Here is a 21,801-nt window from a genome sequence, read left to right on the forward strand (position 1 = left end):
TAAATGATAAATTGTTTGCAATAATTCTAAATACACCAAATTCATAAACTACATCAGTTAGTTAACCATGTCACTACACCAACCAACAATGGTCAACCATGAATGGTCTAGATTTATTTAGCTCATCTGCACGTTGAGAGGGGATCAAGCTTGGTTATTCCACAACATGATTGAATGTCTAACACTTCCCTCTCAACTGAGTGGTTTATGAATGCTCCGTCCATTCTCTGCAAACCAATGCAAGTGCCAACCCCTGATGGCTTCGACCTCTCTGCATGGCACTCCCATGCACCTTGATTTACTACAGATGGCTCATGAACTTGCGATATTCTCTCGGCTAAATGATGCGCCCATCGCTCTTGGTCAGTAGACTTGTTGCTCAGATGATCACCGCCCACACGGTAGTGACCCACAACCATTGCAATCCAATAATATGTGGTTATATATCACAATATCTTTTCCCTGTAGTGATCTGTCTTACCATGATCTCAATAGATGGTGTCCTACTACTTATTAATGTTCACTATTTTGCAAACATGTATGGTCTTAGTAATGACTTTCTCTCCCACGAATCTTCAATGAGACACAAAGAACACATTTGAACTTCTGCTCCATGGATTGGCTCTAGTTGGCTCATGTTCGTGTAGAAATGAAAACAGGGTCGAGACCCTGGGTTCAGGCATAGGGGACAACAAGGCTTTGTTGTAGTTTAACACAACACCGACATTTTCACCTTACCTGGAAAGGGTAAGGAGTCTCCCCAGAGGCATGCCACAACTTTAGTTAGATGAGGGTTAGAATCCAACATCAAGGAAAACCATATCAAAGAATAGAGAGCAGATAACATAGAGTCATTCTACAAGGAAGTCGGATCACAACAAGTTGTATATGCTGTAACAGAAAGACTACTTAAACATGTGCATGCATAAATTTTTTAAAGAACCTGAATAACGCACAGGTAACACATTATAATCCCAATAGCAGTCTTCCTCATTAATATGGAAGGTAAATACATTACATCAGGCTCAAGGCCTATTCCTCAACATCCATAACTCTAACAAGGTAGAATACAAGGTTATGAAAGGATAGGCACAAAGCTTCTCTCATCGCTCTGCTACACAAGAAGAGTAGTATCCACCATAGCAGTCATGACATAATAACCAACCCTTCTTAGTTCTCCTTTTTGCCTTTTATCTTCTTCTTTCTTCTCTTTGCACACCAGCCTGAACTTCCAGTTCATTCTCCCTTTCTCGATTGTCTTCATTCCTCAGCCTCCCTTGATATTTTCTCGCTAGGTTGTATTTGCTTCTTCCCACCACCCCTCCGCAATTGCTTGTCTTTCACAAGTTCCTTCCCCTTTCCTTGATTTTTGTTTCCACGTATCTTTAACGACCATTTCCACCACTTGTCACCAGCCTTTTGACTTCTCCAAGACATCTTAATTTCTCCAAAAACAAAGGCCCCAATAGGTCTTGAGTCAATCTTTCTTTGGCATCGTCAGTGTTGTTGATGCTCCTACTGGTGGTGTTGTTGCTGATTCTTCTGTTGGTGGTGCTATTGCTTCTACTGGCGCTCGTGGTGCTGCTTATTTTTCTAGCGCTTCCTCTTGGTTGGTCTCTTTAAATGAAGCCCCAATTCAGGGACAATTGTGATGGTCACCTGGCGGAATTGAGTGTTGTCATTGAACGATGTCTGCTAGACCTTTGTGATTGCAGCTGCCTGACTGAGGAATTCAGATGTTGCATTAGATGTTGGGTGGGCTGGCCGGGGCATCAACAAGGAAGTCAAAAGTGTTTCCATATCCTTGGTTAGTCGTTGCAGTGTCTCTAGGTGTGCTTGAACTGGGGGACGAAGATCCCAGAATATTTTCTTTGTTCTAGCTGACTCATCTTCGATATGTTGAATTCATGCCTCCAAAACCTCTATATATGCCCTAAGCGTTATCCTCCATTCCTTTTATTTAGTGTTCCTAGAATCGGTGATGAGCTCATTGACTCAGTCATGGAGTGGGTAGACCAGTTGGTTTTTCTTCGCAAGGATTCCTGACCAGTCCTGAACTTGATGTAGGAGGGTGTAGGCATCATTTGCGGCATTTATATGAGGCAGTTGTGACGTTTATCTTTTGTTCTATCTCATTGGAATATGTTGTCGTAGGGTCTAGAAATGCACTTCTTGTGGCTACGAGGGTTTACTTGAGTTCCTGATTTGTAGAGATTAAGTCATGGCATGTAGTCTGGATATGGTCGCAACATTCGACCAGTGTGCAAACTGAAAAATGTTCTGGGGCATTAGTCACAACATCAGAATGGAAGGCCACAATACCTAGAATTTTGTGGGATCCTCTCTAGCTACCCCTGGAGTTGTTGTTTATCTTGGCGGAGCTGATCACGTTTGGCTATGAGGGAAACAATTTTTTGTTGTTGTTGCTCATGGTCAACAGTTAGATCATTGTGCAATTGTTAAAATTGGCAACTAGGGCCAAAATCCATGTGGGTCATATTATTTATGGTAGATGATATTTTTATTGGATCCCTCCCATTGAAAGGTGTAGGATTGATCTAAAGATCATCCGATTCCGATAAGTATTTATGAAGTTATGAATTTATTTATGTTATGGACAAATTTTTGAGTCGGCCAGCGACTTATGTAGGCTCAAAAGCCCAACATTCATGTCTATTCAACCTCTACGTTTTAGTATAAATAGAAGAGGACTTCAAGTCATTTCTACACACACTTGGATCTCTTCCTCTCTCTACTTGTCTTTGGGTTTTAGTAGGAGGAGAGATCCTAAGGAAAAGCCGGAAAAGTCGAAATTGTTGAAAAAGCTAGAACTGCTGGAAAAGTTAGAATAGCCAGAAAAGCTGGAACTGCTGGAAAAGCCAGAAAAGCCAGAACTGCCGAAGAAGCCGGAACTGCTGGAAAAGCTGGAAACATTGGAAAAGCTAGAAACGTCGGAAAAGCCGGAAATGCTAGCAAAGCTAGAAATACTGGAAAAGCCGGAAAAGTTGGAAAAGCCAGAACTGCCGGAAAAGCCGGAAACGTCGGAAAAGATGAAAATACTGGAAAGGCCAGAAAAGCTGGAACTTCCGGAAAAGCCGGAAAATCTGAAAATACTAGAAAAGCCAGAAAAGCCAGAAATGTCGGAACTGTTGGAACTGCCGGAAAAGCCGGAATTGCCGGAAAAGCCGAAACTACCAACAACTTCTGAAACAACTGGAGCATATGTCTCTGAAGGAAGGCAGCATGATGTATGAGATCATGGGTAGCGTAAAAAGCAACATGATGATATGAGCATGGGAAACATAATGATGCATGATGATATGAGCATGGGCAGCATAATGATGAATCAGATCATGAGCATGGGTAGCTTGATGATGAATAGGACCATGGAAGATGCAACAGATGAGCAGCATGAAGATGAGAGCAGCTTAGTCATCAAGGTTCAACACATGTGACAGTACAACAAATAGATGAGATGCGGCACTATGATAGGTGGACGAGTCACCTTAAAGAATCAATTGAAGCAATATGTCTTCAACTGATATCATGTTGATATCAAAAGTCAAAGTGATTGACTTCTATTGTAAATTTACTATCTCTCTCACTTTCTCTACTGAACTTTGAAGAACATAAAAGAAGAATTGATCAAGGGTTTCCCCACATTGGGGTTTGTCCCTGGCTAGTGCCACATCTTGTGTCCTCTTGTCTTGGCTTGTCTTCTGTTATTTATATTTATGTTCTATCTGCAGTTTACTTTATGCTAATGTGATTGCTAATGTGGAAAATAAATTGAAATAAATTGCTCTAGCATAGAACATACCTAAAATTAACATGGTATTAGAGCCGAGGTGAAGCCAATGCCAAGCAAGAGTGAAAGAGAAATCATCAAAGACAATAGGGACAAGACATAAGTATCAATGGGTTCCACATCTCTCTTTTAAGTTCACAAAGGGTGAAGTTGAAGCAGACATATTATTAGAATGGCGTAGCGGAAGTTTCTGATGGCCCATCTAAAGATCACTTCATTGGGAAGTTCGGATCTAAGGGTGGAAGGAAAGGTGGATGCCTTGGTTGCAATAAGTTTAGCCATTATGCGAAGGAGTTTTCGAAGGCAATGCAGGTCATCAAGGAAATGGTTGACTCTTCAAAGAAAGCAAGGAACCCTGAATCACTTTTATGTACCTGATCACAAGAAGAACCTGGTGTCCATATCGGAAATGGAAGTCAAAGGTTTCAGGGTGGCACTCTTCGATGGAAAGGTATGTGTTTAGAAATATAATTTTCAAAGACGTTTTTGAGTTCAAGGTTGTATCAAATTGCAGGAAGTCCATTGGGGACCATGTCCATTGTCATGTAGCACCGAAGGTCTGTGTGTCAGATGGTGACAGGGATGCCTGAATTCAAAAGGAGCATGAAAGTACATGTTTGAGATGTACCGAAGGGAAATCTTACAAGGGGACCATTCCCCTCATGTAGTAGGTCCTTAGGTATGGAACAACCCAAGGGTCTGAGATTGATAATTAGGAATCTCGCATATGCAGGTGGAAGAAAGCCCTCTATGGCTTGAAGTAAAACACCCTGGGCATAGTATGAGAGGATCGATAGATGTCTGATAAAGCTGAGATTCACTAGGAGTGAAACGGATCCAAACCTTCCGAAGGTTGTGGATGATAGACCTCTCATACTAGCACCTTATGAGGACAACCTACTTCTAACAGGTGCAGACCCTCTCATTTGCAGAAGTAAGAGGGAGTTGGATTCCAGATGTGGAATGGTGAACTGCAAACCTGTGACTACTTCAAGGATCTTAACTTTCAGAAGTTATTTGGTAGTGATGTCGGACCAGATTTGGGAAATTCCTCTGAATCTCATGAACTCATTCACGTTGATGTTCTTGGTGAACTTTCGTCCGGGCATACATTTTTGCAGTTAGCATGGTGAGTTCATATTTGGTTGAACCTCACTGGATTGGTGCCAAGAATCTTCTGAGATGTCTTCAGGGCACAATCTCTCATGGATTGATATACACTGTTGGAAATATGAAACTGCATGATTATTCAAATGTCGATTGGACAGGCAGTGTGGAGGATCACTAGAGCACTTCTTAGTGTTGTTTCTCTTTGGATTCTGCTTCGATATCATGGATGAGCAGGAAGAAGAAGTCGTTTGTTATAAACACCACTGAGATCAGATACATATCTACGACTATGATCTTGTATGAAGCTACATGGTTGGGGAAGCTCTTCAAGTGAGTTGTTTGTACCATTGTGATTCTCTGTGACAACCAGAGGTGGGATTGAATTATTGAGGAATCCCATATTCGACAATTGCTCTAGTAGATAGACATCATATACTACCTTATTTGGGATATGTTAAGTCTATGAGCAAGGAAACTCCATTGCTATGAGATGATGTATAGGTCACTACACTTTGTCTAAGCCCCAGGGGAAAGATCAAATCTGTGATTTTCTCGAATGACTTGGAGTCGTCAAGAGACCCTTGTACAAGGGTCCTACATGTTGTATACATTGAGCTCTGGGAGCTCTGGGGGCTTGTGGTTCTTACTGGAGCAACATACGACTACAGGGTGACTCACCCTCCCCTGGTGGTGCGCAATGGAATAGGATGATTCGCTCTCCTGTGGACATGATGATTCGATCTCTTGTGGACAAGATGATTCACTCTCTTGTGGGACAATATGATTCACTCTCTTGTGAGATAGGATGATTCACTCTCCTGTGGACAGGATGATTCACTCTCCTGTGAACAAGCTGATTCGCTCTCTTGTGGGACAAGATGATTCGCTCTCTTGTGGGACAAGATGATTCGCTCTTCTATGTAGTAGCATGATTAATTATCCTATGAGGTCTGGATGATGTGTTCTCGATGATGATTGTGTAGCAAGATGATTAATTCTCCTGTGATGTTTGGATGATGTGTTCTCCATGACGATTGTGTAGTAGGATGATTAATTCTCCTGTGAGGTCTGGATCATGTGTTCTCGATGATGGTTGTGTAGAAGGATGATTAGTTCTCCTGTGAGGTCTAGATGATGTGTTCTCCATGACGATTGTGTAGCAGGATGATTAGTTCTCTTGTGAGGCCTGGATGATGTGTTCTCCATGATGATTGTGTAGCAGGATGATTAGTTCTCCTGTGAGGACAAGATTGATTAAGTTCTCCTGTCGAGGCATCCTACGCATGTAGTCTGGGACTCATGGGAATTACCTCTCATCTGATCAATGAGCAGGGAAATGAGGATAGGGACCATAGTAGTACCGATGGATGCATCACTGTATCTACCATACTCCATATGCTAGGATGACCTTCATTGATCTGGGATCAATGATACTGGTCTGGGACCAGTGGTAGGAGTTGTACCCATTATGACATTGACTTCGGGTTGGTTGAGGACTAGTCTGGGACCAGTGGTACATACTATGAGACTGACTTCGAGTTAGTAGAGTACTGGTCTGGGACCAGTGGTAGGATTTGTACCTACTATGACACTGACTTCAAGTCAGTTGAGAACTGGTCTGGGACTAGTGGTACACACTCTGAGAATGACTTCAGGTCAGTGGAGAATGGTATGACACATTCTTGATCAATTCTTCTTCTTCATGGTTCAGTAGAGCTAAGCTGAGTAGAGCAGAGCTGAGCAGAGCAGAGCAGGGCCAGCAGAGATGAGCAGAGCTGAGCAGAGCAGAGCCGGTAGAGCTGAGCAGAGCAGAGCCAGTAGAGATGAGTAGAGAAGAGCAGAGCCAACAGAGCCAGCAGAGCAAAATAGAGCCAACAGAGCTGAGCAGAGCTAGTACAGCTAAGCAGAGCAGTGCAGGGCACTGATAGCAGAGATAGTACAGTTGGACATATGGATCAGCGGATGGAGTTCTCCCTAGTTGAGAGGGAGTGTTAAAATTGGAAACTAGGGCCAAACTCCATGTGGGTCATATTATTTATGGAAGATGATATTTTTATTGGATCCCTCTCATTAAGAGGTGTAGGATTGATCTAAAGATCATCCGATTCCAATAAGTATTTATGAAGTTATGAATTTATTTATGTTATGGACAAATTGCTAAGTCGGCCAACAACTTATGTAGGCTCAGAAGCCCAACATTCATGTCTATTCAACCTCTACATTCTAGTATAAATAGAAGAGGACTTCAAGCCATTTCTACACACACTTGGATCTCTTCCTCTCTCTAGTTGTCTTTGGGTTTTAGTAGGAGGAGAGATCCTAAGGAAAAGCCAGAAAATCCGGAAAAGTTGAAACTGTTGGAAAAGTCGGAAAAGCCAGAACTGCCAGAAAATCCGGAATAGCTGGAAAAACTGGAAAAGATGGAACTACCGGAAAAGCCAGAAAAGCCTGAAAAGCTGGAAACGACGGAGAAGCCAGAACTGCCAGAAAAGCCGGAACTACTGGAAAAGTCGGAACTTCCGAAAAATCCAGAACTTACAAAAAATCCGGAAACGCGAGAAAATCAAGAAAAGCCATAAAATCTAGAAAATCAGAAGCTGCCGAAAAATCCAAAAAAGGAGGAAATACCAGAAAAGCCAAAAAAGCCGAAAAAGACAGAAATGCCGGAAATGCCAGAAATGCTGGAAAAGCCGGAATTGCTGGAAAAGCCAGAACTATCGGAAACTGCCGAAAAAGACGGAGCATCTGTCTCCGAAGGAAGGCAACATGATGTATGAGATCATGGGAAACATAATAAGTAGCATGATGATATGAGCATGGATAGCATAATGTTGCATGATGATATGAACATGGGCAGAATAATGATGAATGAGATCATGAGCATGGGTAGCTCGATGATGAATAAGACCATGGAAGATGCAGAATGATGAGCAGCATGAAGATGAGAGCAGCTCAGTCATCAAGGTTCAACACATGTGACAGTACAGCGAGGTGTCACATGGTAATGTACAGCAAATAGATGAGATGCAACACTATGATAGGTGGACGAGTCACCTTAGAGAATCAATTGAAGCAATATGTCTTCAATTGATATCATGCTGATATCAAAAGTCAAAGTGATTGACTTCTATTGTAAATTTACTATCTCTCTCACTTTCTCTACTGAACTTTGAAGAACATAAAAGAAGAATTGATCAAGGGTTTCCCCACATTGGGGTTTGTCCTTGGCTAGTGCCACATCTTCTGTCCTCTTGTCTTGGCTTGTCTTTTGTTATTTATATTTATGTTCTATCTGCAGTTTACTTTATGCTGATGTGATTGCTAATGTGGAAAAGAAATTGAAATAAATTTCTCTAGCATAGAACATACCTAAAATTAGCAGCATTGTGGCCTTTTGTGCGGCTTGCTAAATAAAGGTGAAGAATTGGACTAAGGACCAACGCTAAAGATCATCCTGGTGCATAGTTGATGGATATGGGAATCGACTTTGTAAGGGTTCCCCATTGGTGACTGACTTTTCCGAGTGTCCATGGGGAGAGGTGGCTTGTTGTGACGGTTCAACCAATGGGGGAGTGATTTTTATGGAGACAGGGAGTGGTGTAACTGGAGGAAACATATGAAGTGGTGGTGACAATGGGTTGATAGTGGTGGTGAGTGACTGGGTAATGATGGGTCCTGTGCTCAGTAGTGGACCCAACTCTAACAATAAATACATCATGGAAGCAGTGACAATTTCTCTGTTGGGGACTTCTATGATGGATTGGATAACGGAATCAACTTCATTTTTCATCTTCATGCCCAGTAGTGTCCTAGAGGGTATAGTGTTTGAGAGGGTAGTAGATGTGGATGGAGTATGCGATGAGGGTTTGCGTGAGCCAGATGTCGCAAATAAAGTGAAGGGTGGAATTTCTTCAATGATGGATGAGGAAGTATTGGATTGGGGCTCTTCAATGGTGAGGTAGACAATGTGACTGGCCAGGTCGATTTCTGCTTTTGGTCTCGACTGGAGGTTTTTTAGCTTTTGACTTACGGGGTTTTGGGATGGTGGGGTTGGACTGTGAATGAGGTCCTACTACCAAAATTGCGACAACTAAAGGGGAAGTACTCAAAGGACCCTGTTGTATTAAACTTGAAACTCATGAAATTTGGAAACCAAACCCGCTGAGATCCCCATGTTGGCGATGGTTTCCTTCAAGGAGCTCATTTGATTCTTCAACAGTTTTATGACTGGTTGTATCTCCTCCTTGGTGAGGCATTTCCTGGAATCGGCAACTATCTCTCCTAGTATTTCTTGAGGTACCATCTTGTCAAAGAAATATATGTGTTTACCTTCCCGAATCTCCCCTGCAATTCTTGGCAATGAACCGACCTCTATGTGGAAAGATTCAACTGATAACATAAAATTTTGAGGCCACATCTGGAAAGTATGGGTGTGAACATAGTGTTGCCTCACCCAGGTGCTCCCATGACTAATACTAAAATAAATCTCTGCTGAATATTCATCAAGTAGGGACATGGGAATCTGTTTTGCAGCCTTGATTACTGCCAACATTTTTATGTACCATCTACTAAACGAAGCCTCATTTATCTCCTTGTTACTTGGGTCCCTCGAAGTTCTCTAAGGTGCATACCTTAGGACCAAAGGCTAGTCTTCTGTGATGGAATCTATCTCTCAACCCTCTGGTGGGAATATTTTCACATTGCCATAGAAACAACAAGATAACCATAAATAAAATGGGTGGACCACTTGCAAACATCTTCACATGCTTCGAACATCTCCTGGAGGAGAAAAGCACGCCAATTTAGCTGGGAGCCTACTGTGCCATGTTCTATGACTGAAATCGTATTCAACGTGCACTCATTCTTGGAGAAGTGACACATCAACTTCCTCACAATAATGTAGCAAGTGAACTTGATTTTTGGGGAGTTGATCAAATCTATGCACGATCCCTTTCCTCCTCTCTTAACATCATACTTGGTGTAGTAGTTGTCATCCCCTGTCTTCTTCACTCTCTTGGAAGTCATATGGAATGTGGTTGAAACTACATCTCCTCTAGCTAAAAACCTCGTGAGCTTTTGAATATCTATTGCATGAATTGGGTATTCTTTGTTGAGCCAGAGTGATCCTCCATGCATTCTACTGACCAATAACTTTGTACATTGCATTGCTGCTAGAGTCATCCCAAACACCAACAAAATTCTCAAATTTAGTAAGGTGGACCATTGGATTCCTTTGAAATCAATTTTGACTTTGATTGTTTCACTCTCGTCTTCCTTTGTGACTAAATTTGTGTAGACATCACGTTTCATGGTCGGAAATTGGAATGAGTTTGAAAGATCATTCTCAACTAGCCTGACCTTGTCATACTTTCCGTAAAGCGACTCCCTTACTCCAATTCTTTCATCCAACCCAAACTTTGGAACATATACAATTTTATTCATCAGCTCAAATCAACGCTAATAAACACAAATTACAGGGGGCTGATATCTAATCCTAGAACAACAGAAATTAGAACCAGACTGCAAATGAAACGACTCTACCACCTTGGCTTCAGACTTTGAGGAATTCGACATTGCCATGAAAATTAAGTAGACCAACTCAACATGATGTTTCTAATGAGACCTCCTAACTAATTACTACAACAACTTTCCCTATGCATACTCAATCGTGTTAATCCTACCATCGACTGAGTTGGACTTGACTTGAACGAAGCAATTCTGAAAAAGGAAAGGTGGAGTTGATGGGTAATTATGTTATAGTGATGGAAGACATTTAGGAATTAATTATTGCTATAATGGGAAAGATTTAATGGGAATCTAGGCTGACACCAACATTATTGTCTAATTATTACATAAAGGACTCTTAACACGTGTGACCCCACCTCCCCCCCCCCCTGTATGAAATGTCCATAATCCAAGGGATCCAAAGTCCCTAAAAGAGTTGTTCCTGCCCCTAAAGGAACAAGTTCAACCAATGACAGCTTCTCCCAGAAGTTCTCCACCAAAAACCACTCAGAAACAGTCAATTCAGGATCAATTCATAAGCTCTTCTAGCTGCCTGCGCTGCAATGCACCCCAGTACACTAGCTAGGTGCGTTGCAATGCACCGAAATGCACTACCAAGGTGCGCTGAGCGGGAAATGACAAATGGCAAGCTCATTCAACGAGGTGGAAAGACCATGGAAGCTTCCAGAATCTTCTCCAATGACACTTGCCTCAATGAATTCGACTAGTGATGAGTAAGAGGCTCTCAACCTCCAAGTGGAAGCAAGAACTGACAGAGAGAAGCCACAAGTCAAAACATAAGCTGACTCATCCTCTCTGCTTACATCTATATATGGATCCCTCATCCAAGAGATCTAGAGGCTGGAATTTTGTACTTTGCAGAGAATTGTTGTTGGTTTGAGATTGAGATTAGTACATTGGGTGATTTATGCTTTGTTGGAGGAGAGGAAGGGATTCCTTTGCTGAGAGGTAGATGCTGGATCGGGACTCACTTGGTTGTATCTCCTCTTGGACTTTCTTATCATATCAATAAAGCTATTTGAGTTTCTCCTATATGCTTGTATATCAATGATGCTTTGTTATATTTGCATATTTAGTTTATATCTGATCCTAAACTAGTTATGAATGTAAATCTATGTCTTTTGTGTAGTTTTCCTCTCTTGTGATCTTGCAGGAACTTGGTGAAGCTGGACCAGTGAAGGAGCAGGCAGCGGGAAACAAGCAAAAGAGGAGAGTGATTAGATCGACAAACTAGCGAAAGACACAGGTTAGTTACATCCTTCTTCTCCATTTACATTTCGTAAAGAAGAATACTCAGATAGTTTTCCTTGTTTGTTGCTAAGGCACTATCACACCTTAGAGTGGGATAGGGGCATTCCGAATGGATACTTTTCCCAACAACAAATTGGCGACTCCACTGGGGAGAGTATCTTGTTAGTTTATTTGTGTTTCTATTGTTGTTCATCTCATAAACTCAAGAGTGTCGAATCGAACTGCATTTGCCATTTACAAATGCAAAGTAGAGATCTGTTACTCTAGTCCATTCGCTGGGCCTATTTATGATCTGAACAACTGATCCACAGGTGCTCTAACAGCCCTTTGTGATAGATCTTAGTCCTCCTTTAAATCATCCCTCTAATTGTACCTAATTGATAGCTTTTATCCGGCCAAAAACTGTAGATTAAACTGCAAACCGTGACCCAGAACCCATAAACAACTCTCGTTTCTACTTCAGCGCAGACTCTGTGAAGAGGTTCTACATTTCAACACAGGTCCCGAGAAGGCTACCTGCGCTGAAGTTCAGTTTCTCTGTGCTGAGGGTGCGCTGATCAGCCTTTGCCTTGTGCAGCTGTGGTTCCCTGCTTCCTTTTGCTCAGCTTTATCTCTGTTTTTGCAGCCTGTTATCAGTGTGTGTACCTATCTGAAACCCATTTTCTCTGCCTCAATTCCACCTCAGTTGTATAAAGAAACTGTATTTGTTCTTTGTGTATTTGTTACATCATTTGCAGTTCCCATTACAAAAGTAAACTAGTCATACTGTCGCCCTTAGATCTAGACCTGTCGTAAGTGTCGTTTTGATCTTAGGAGTGAGTTTGTTTGTTGTTCACAGTTGATTACGCTTTTACTTTTGTCTTTTGGTTTGAATTTATGAATTTCTAGTGTCGAAACAAGTGAATCATAAAGTATTGTAATCATCTTTTTTTATTTCGAAAGAAGCTTGTTTGTGTTTTTCACTTGAAATCGAATTCAAATTTGTACAACAGCTTTCTTTTTAGGCATCAATATTAAGAAAGTGAAAACAGATACATGCATATGTGCATTTGCATTTTGACAGTTTGTATGTTGATTTAGGAAAAGTGCATTACAATGTGCTCTATGCTCTTTGAGAAAAGATGGTGTCTTTCTTTTCCCCTTGTAGCTAGGATTTTCATTGTTGAAAAGATATAAAAGCTTGCTTATCATCTTTAGACTGCATTTAGGAATTGTATATACATCTCGTGGTGATCCAAAAAGGCAAACTTCTAAGAAAGATCAACCTAAAATAAATTGAACGAACTTAACAACGCTTTGTAACTTAACGCACAACTTAGAGGTCTAGGCTAGAGACGTGTTCCGGCGTCGTAAAACCTGGTCACTGGTAGCCTCACTGATGGTTGGGTGATTCCTCCTGAGAGACGATAAGTGCCAGTACGGATTGTGCTCCCACGTACCGTCAAGTATATATTGGGAGACTCCTATAGGAATAAAACCTTTATCCATAGGAAGCCGTGTCGGCCGCCCTACTGATCGCAATGCACTGAACACAGCATTCGGGAAGATTGACCGCCCGTACCTTAAAAAGTATTCTGCGGTTTTGCGAAAAGTTTGGCACACCCTCTACCTAGAACTCCAGAGCAGTCCCTTTCGTTCCTTTTCAGACTCGTTAACGGAAAAGGTCCATCTGAGCACTTGTCACTTCAGTCTCATTAAAAATCGAAGGAGACTAGAGTCATCTTTAGCTTTTTCTCGACTCTTTAAAATTGAAAAAGCAAGTTGTGTCTAAGCATCGTTAAAATTTATTTTAAACGGAACAATCACCCTTTTCCCTACGTTGATCTTTAGGTTGAGAAAATGGAGCCCACCAACCAAGGAATTCCCCTTGGTGGAAATTCTAGTCCCTTCTCCTCTTGGGGAGATGTTGGTGCGCCCCATATGGCCACATTGTCGCTTCCAGGACTGACAATTGGCCTGGTGGTCTGGCTCTTCTCAAACAATTTCGTTTAGAACACCACTATTCCTGAACAGTCGAATCAGCAATTAGACGAGTCCAGAATTTCCCACCAACCTTCTACTTCCTCTAATTCTTCCTCTCTTCCTTCCTCTTCGTGTGACGGGACTGGTAAAGCTAAAAACCAAGTTTCTAAGGAGAAGAAGGAAAAGAAGAAGAAAGAGCAAAAGAAGAAGGAGCCAAAGGCAAATAAAGGAAAACAAGTGTCGTCTGATGAAAATCCACACACAGCACTAACTAGGCCTAAATCGCCATGTGTCATCTGCAAGGGAGACCACTTTCACAGAGATTGTCCTTGCATCCCTCGGATACTAAGGGACTGGTCTCCCCGTTTGCACAATCCGGTGTCATCAACCTCTGATGGCCATGTTGAAAGTACACTGTCAACTAGCGAAAGTGAAGTTCCAGGACAAAAAGGGAGAACTAGACCTCCCTGTAGACTGTGCGAAGGCAACCATTCCCTCCACCACTGTCCCTTCTTAGATGAGGCTAAAAGAGTCTTGGAAGATCGTCCGGTTTCACCATTACGACTTCCTCCTGGATATAAAAAACTCTTGCCAAGTCCTTCGTTAGTTGAGAATCCAGCTGGCCCGCTCAAGTGGTCAGCTGAAGCGTCTATCATTGAGGATAAACCAACTGAATCCATACCAGACAAAAGTCAAAAGGTCGAGGCAGAAGTTGACTCGGTCTTGCCTTCAGAGGATTTATCTTCGAATGATACAGTCACTGAAGAGGATAAGGATGACACCATCCAGATTCTTTTCATCAACACAGAATCCGACGAACACGGGGGCAATCCACCCATTCCTTTATCGCAGGAAGGAAGTTCGTCAGAGCGATATCCGGCCGTCTACTTGGTCCCGCCACCAAGCAACCAGTTGTGTCCTTCGACTAGAACCAACTAGGCAGGCCCCGTTTGCCAGCAAGCATACCATTCCGAATTATCGTTCAAATATACAGAATGGTCATGGCTGACACCATCATTGATGAGGGGGCATCTGTGAGTATCCTTTCCTCTATTTCTTGGAAAGCGCTTGGCTCGCCAGCGCTTTTTCCTAAAATGAGAAATCTAACAGGCTTCGATAAAGGAACCAGTCGACCTTTAGGGATCCTCCCCAATGTGCCTATAACATTGAAAGGGAAGACCGTTCAAATGAACGTGATGGTCGTTCAAGGACCCTTGGATTATAACCTACTCCTTGGAAGAGACTATATATATTGCATGGGAGCCATCGTCTCCTCACTCTTTAGAGTAATGTGTTTTCCGCACGAAGGAAGAGTGGTCAAGCTCATGGACCAGCTTTCATTTCCCAGATCACGCATCGCAAATAGTCACATACCATCCCTAAATGGTCTCTTCACGCAAGAAATGTCTCAACCCACGGTCCGTCCTCCTGATGAGCGCGAGTGATTCGGAAGGATATGACTGGAACCCAGGGGGCATGCGTCCTGGTCTGCTTCGGCAGGAAAACTTTGGGTATAGGGTAGATTTCCGCGGGAGAATATGACTAGTCTGTACCCCGCCCATGCTGGAAGAGCGTTATTCTAGAATAAGATTCTTTTGTCAAAGTTATGTAAGCTGGGTCAGCGCCGCTTACCTTTGTTTATCTCGGTAAACATCGCCGAAGAAGTGTCTTGTTTGCTGCGCAAATGAGACAATCTTTGGATATCCTGAAAGAGGTAGGCCTTTCCTGGTAGAACAAATGTTTTATCGACAAATTGAGGGGTAACCTTGAAATCGTACTTTATACCTGGGGGCATGCAAACCTTTTGGAGTGCAAGCAAGGGGCGGCTATTTATTTTTTAAATTTTTAGGTCCTCCCTTTAAACTTGTAGGTCTAACCCTTTAAACTCGTAGGATTAGTCGTTTCCAAGCTTGCATAAAGAAAGGATCCGGGGCAAAGCTTTGTAAGGTGAAAGCTCCATAAAAAATGGAATCTTAAATGAGACATTCTTATCATATGACTGGATTAATCGAGCAGTTTTAGCACATAGTTCATGCTCATTAAAAAATAAACATAAGATCGAGCAAGTGTTTCAACCCGCGTTTAAGCTCGTTAAAAAATGAACTATCCTCCGGTAAATAACCACTGCGAATGTAGATTTATCAGCCATTAAAGCCTTGGTCGTGTTTGCACCATCACCTCCACTTTTCCATTGGCCGATCATTCACCTCCATTTGATTGTTTACCCATTTTGAGGAACAGTTGCGAAGAGTGATTTCACTAGCCATCCTTGTGACACTGCCGTGATTGGAAAATTCCAACCCTTACCTGGAATCAGCTGCTACCTGTTTTATCACTCGTTCCTCAAAAGACGAGTCTTCTTTAAGCTCTTTTCATGTGACTTGTAAAATATGAAAAGATTGCCGAGTTTTGGCCTTCCAGCTCGTTAAAACGACCGGAAGTGCTATCCCTCCTCTAGATTTTAATCTTTTTGGACCTGAGGGATTATTGCACAAAAAGATTGAGCACTTGTTTTGTTCGGCTCGTTAAAACTATCGAAAATTCATCCCTTCTGTATTGTTTTATACTTTTTCGGACTTAAGGGATTAGATGACGAAAAAGGAACTTTGGAGTTATCTTTACGTACCTTTTCAGACTCTCTAAAAATGAAAAGGACCGAGTTATCTTTGTCGTTAGACTCGTTAAAAAAAACATTAATAGCGACAAACTTGTCTTTAGACGAGAATGAGTTTCACTATCGCTAGGCTCGTTAAAACATAGCGATGGGTTTGCCCGAAGGGCAAATTATAGAACAAGCATATGTTATCCTCCTCAAGCTTGAAAAAAAATAAAGAGGTACTGGTCAGAAATGACTGGGGAAAAATTGGGAAGAAACTCAAAGAACTTTTATTGGTAGCAAGTCACTCTTGAACATGACACTTCCACTCCGTGCTTGAGTCAGGTTGGGTTGTTTCATTCACCGGTCACATCACCATGGTCTCGCCATACCATCCACCTTTGGGGTAAATGCTACCGATCCATCACACAAGTGTCGCCGATATGTTCAAGAGAAGTCATCCAGAGAAGTCAACCGTGTCCCATCCACTACCATACATTATCCTTCATTCTTTCATGACCGCCACCCTGAACCATATATCATCAGATCGTTTTCACCTCCATAAAAATCATTTGCTCCGTTCCGTGTCACTGATGTGGGATACATTAAGGCCCTCCTTTGACGGATCGCTTCTTGTCGACATCAGCTCATTATCCAAGAAGTTGATCTAGGAACACCCCCTTCAGTACTTTGAAGCTTGCATGCCTCAATGGCAAGTTTCTCACTTCCGGCGACAGGTATACATCAATGACCTTCGACCGAAAGATTTTGCGTGGTGTTCAACGCCAAGTCCTTTATTCACACCACGTGAATTGTACTGCAGTACCTTGAGGGTCATTATCATTATCGGTGATTCCTCTCGCGCTTGTTAACAGTTTACATCATTGACTGGTAATCAAGCGATGTCTTTCCATGTTCGACTTCAAATCATTTCTCACATGGATCGACTTGTGCTTAGAGTGAAGATCGGACGAGATTGAAGACCCCGGATCTAGTTTCATCCATTCGGGCTGCGATATATATTCAGGAAAAATAAAGACATTGACATGTACAACATTGCAGCACAGATAATCATCCTACGAAAAGGATGATGATTTCATCAAAATCATCAGTCTACCATCAGACGATTGTCTGTTCTATGTATAGAAAAATGAATTTATAAAGCTGAGCATGGGAATGCCCACCTCAGCTAGATCATGAAAAAAATATGAAAAATAATGTATTGTATTGTATCTTATTACAGGTCTCCTCCCAGCATTGAAAGAACTTTGGATCCTCCTAATAAAGCATTTCACCCGATAAACGGCCTCATACTTTAGGGGGCAACTGTTATAGACATTTTTGTGCCTTACAGCATTGAGCATGAAATGTCCATAATCCAAGGGATCCTAAGTCCCTAAAAGAGTTGTTCCTGCCCCTAAAGGAACAAGGTCAACCAATGACAGCTTCTCCCAGAAGTTCTCCACCAAAAACCACTCAGAAACAGTCAATTCAGGATCAATTCATAAGCTCTTCTAGTTGCCTGCGTTGCAATGCACCCCAGTACACTAGCTAGGTGCATTGCAACGCACCTAAATGCACTACCAGGGTGCTATGAGCGGGAAATGACAAATGGCAAGCTCATTCAACGAGGTGGAAAGACCATGGAAGCTTCCAGAATCTTCTCCAATGACACTTGCCTCAATGAATTCGACTAGTGATGAGTAAGAGGCTCTCAACCTCCAAGTGGAAGCAAGAACTGACAGAGAGAAGCCACAAGTCAAAACATAAGCTGACTCATCCTCTCTACTTACATCTATATATGGATCCCTCATCCAAGAGATCCAGAGGCTGGAATTTTGTACTTTGCAGAGAATTGCTGTTGGTTTGAGATTGAGATTAGTACATTGGGTGATTTATGCTTTGTTGGAGGAGAGGAAGGGATTCCTTTGCTGAGAGGTAGATGCTGGATTGGGACTCACTTGGTTGTATCTCCTCTTGGACTTTCTTATCATATCAATAAAGCTATTTGAGTTTCTCCTATATGCTTGTATATCAATGATGCTTTTTTATATTTGCATATTTAGTTTATATCTGATCCTAAACTAGTTATGAATGTAAATCTATGTCTTTTTTGTAGTTTTCCTCTCTTGTGATCTTGAAGGAACTTGGTGAAGCTGGACCAGTGAAGGAGCAGGCAGCGGGAAACAAGCAAAAGAGGATAGTGATTGGATCGACAAACTAGCGAAAGACACAGGTTAGTTACATCCTTCTTCTCCATTTACATTTCGTAAAGAAGAATACTCAGATAGTTTTCCTTGTTTGTTGCTAAGGCACTATCACACCTTAGAGTGGGATAGGGGCATTCCGAATGGATACTTTTACCAACAACACCCCCAACCACAATCAGTTGTGGTGTGGTGGAATAATGTTAAAATTGGCAACTCGAGCCAAAATCCACATGGATCATCTTATTTCTGACCCCTGATATTTTTCTTGGATTCCTATCTCCGATAGGTGTAGGATTGATCTAAAGATCATCCCATTTTGACATGTACAAATTAAGTTGTGAATTTATTTTGATTATGGACAAATTGTCAAGGTCGGCTGGCAAACTCATGTAGGTTTAGAAGCCCAACAATCACGTCTATTCATCCTCAATGTTTGCATATAAGTACCTCATGCCTCATCCTCATTTGGACACACTACACTTCTCACACACCTCTCTCTCCTCACATGATTGGGTACAGATTTCTGGGCAGCCCCTCCACACGTGCGAAGAAGAAGATAGTCATCTTCTGTTTTGGGTGTTGACCAGCATTGACCAAATTTTAGGAAGGGTTTTAACCAACATTGACCTATTTGATTGTGTTTTTTTGAGGGAAATCTTTTTTTGGGCAGGCCACATTTCTCGGCATAGAAATCGAGGCATTCCGTACTGTTTGACCGGTGTTGACTGCATAGAATTGACTGCAGGTTTGACTTCTGCATTGACCAAGTTTGAACATGATTTTTGGGACTGTTTTGGGATGATTCAAAGGACTATTGGAGGCTTTGTTGACTGGGTTTGACCGAGCTATTTTGGAGGTCAAATCTGCCCTGTTGACCAGCATTGACTTTTCTGGTTAAGTCGTTTTTGCTGCTATTATAAATTATTAGAATTTGTAAATTGTATTATCTCTCTCTGCTGAACTATTGAAGACTAAAACATACCATTGTTACCTAAACTTAATAGAACCACAACTGGGACTGACTTGGTTGAATTTTTATTTGGAAATGTAAAGGATTGATTAATCAGAGGAAAAAAAAATTGACGGACGTGACTAATGATGACACAAATTAATGACTCCTATTGACTCTTACCTACACCTACCTATGGTCTCCTTTTGCAGATCCCATGAATTTTGAGTAACATTGTTTGATTTTTGGAAAGGTTTCATGCGTGCACTATTCACCCAACCTGGTAGAAATACCTCATCGAGTTGGGCAAGCTTGATTTCTCATGACTCCCTTACCTCTGCAACAACAAACTATCCTAACCAATGCATTTTTAGTTTTCCAATAAACTTCAAGAACTTGTTGTCATATAGCAGAACATGCCCGCTGACTCTGAATGATTTCCTTTTAATATGTTGGTCATGCCATGTCTTCTCCCTTTGCCTCTCGACCATTTTGTGGAAATCTGCCATAAACCTTGCCTCATCGAGCTTCGCGAGTTCATCCAGCCACTCATGAATTGGTTCCTCGTCTATCATATGAGTGGCCTGGGTAATGAAAAGGCTGTGAATAGAAAATTCAGCTGACACCATAACTTCTCGTCTATACAAAATATGGAAACGTGTATTCTTGTGTGACTTCTTCATAGTTGTCTGATATGCCCATAGAGTTGCTGGCACTCTCTCGTACTAATCATCCTAATTTGCTGAACATATCTTGGTTAAACCCTTATCCAATATCTTTTTGAAGGCTTCTATTGTACCATTGGCTTGGGGGTGGTTTGGGCTACTTTTGTGGTGATGTATCACGAAATTTTGAAGTGAGGAAACCATTTCATTGATGAAGTGGGTCCCTTGATCACTAGTGATATGCCTTGTGCACTCAAATCTAGATATGATATTCTCAAATATGAACCTGCTGGCAGTATTTGTAGTACAATCCTTTACCATTGTTGCTTCTATCCATCTGGTGAGTTGCTCTGTTGCGGTGATTATATACATGGCATGAGAGTGACGTGCCGACAGATTGATAGGCCCAATGAAAATTACAGCCCATTTCTGGAATATCTACAATGCATGTACTGGTTGCAATGGTATTTCATCTTGGTGTGAAGGCCTTCCAACCCTTTGGCACACATCGCAACATCTGGCATATTCTTTCGCATCTTTGAAAACCATTGGCCACCATAGTTCTGTCTGCAACACTTTCCTTTTGGTAGTTTTTCCTCCAACTTGGCCACCTGCAATTCTTGAATGAAATTCCCATAGTACATCATGTATCTCATGGTGAAGGACACATTTGCGCAACATGTGATCAAAGCCTAGTTTATACAATTTCCCTGCTGTCAATTGATAATCGACAATTCATACGACCATATGTCTCTTTTGTGTAGTTGTGTATGCATCTGGAAATTTTCCTGTAGCTAAGAAGGCTACAATGTCTTCTAGGTAATATGGTAATACTTCAATCCAGAACATATTTGTCTCTAGTAGTTGATCATGCAGGGATCCTCCACTTTCTTCTGATTCCAACCGTGAGAGATGATTAGGTCCTGTTAGCTACCTATACCAATAGGTTTCATTTTTCATGATTGGCAGGGGAAGTGCCAATATGATCTACTTTGGTGATGCAAAGATCTCATATTCTTGTGGAAAACACATATCTACAGTTGCTTGATGCTGTCCTACTTCTGAATGGGTGATCCAACGGTCTAAGCTGGGTCATGCCATATTTCAATTTTTTGTTGTAGACTAGAGAAAGAAATCTATCCAAACTATTCAATCTTGGCAGATAAGTAGTGAGGTAGAGAATGAAGGTTCCCAACTGTTTAATCTGGGGCCTTGGAAGTAATAAGGCTAGCCTTAGATAGAAAATCAAAAGGAAAAGCCAAAGGAAAAGAAAAGGCACATGAGGGTTTGCAAGTCTAAGTGCACCCTCCTTGAAGTAACAAAAAATGCTAGGCAATAGAATGGGTAGGTAGATGGGGTTGCAGAAGCATGCTTTATTTCATATCACTAGCCTAAGCAAAGGAAACACATTGTGGCCAGTGCAGATCTTCCTATTCAGCAGTTTTGTAGCAACAAAATGGAGCATGTCTAACTTCCTAATCATCCCCCATCAAATTCCTAGCTAACATCCCAATACCACCTTTGTTCATGAGAGAAATCAAACTCATTGATTGATCCTTGTTGAATAAAGAGCCACATTTCCTGTGTAAAAATATTTTCATTTTGATCTACTCTCTAACTAAGTTTGTTTTCTAAAAACTTAGTCTTTGCCTCATCTCTTCCATACTCCCCTCCAATACTAACCACTAAATCTATCTATACTTAACTCCCTATGATCCCCTTTC

General features: G+C 41.7%; 1 protein-coding gene across 1 annotated transcript in view; it reads left to right on the top strand.

Moving 5' to 3' along the window:
• LOC149245391 (uncharacterized) overlaps nucleotides 1–21,801 on the top strand; it is a 97,404-nt gene that overhangs the window by 17,967 nt on the left and 57,636 nt on the right. The gene's annotated exons all lie outside the window — the stretch shown is intronic.

Source organism: Pinus tabuliformis, chromosome 7 (assembly GCF_031772625.1).
Source record: "Pinus tabuliformis cultivar Carrire ecotype Pingquan chromosome 7, CPIR1, whole genome shotgun sequence".
NCBI lineage: Eukaryota > Viridiplantae > Streptophyta > Pinopsida > Pinales > Pinaceae > Pinus > Pinus tabuliformis.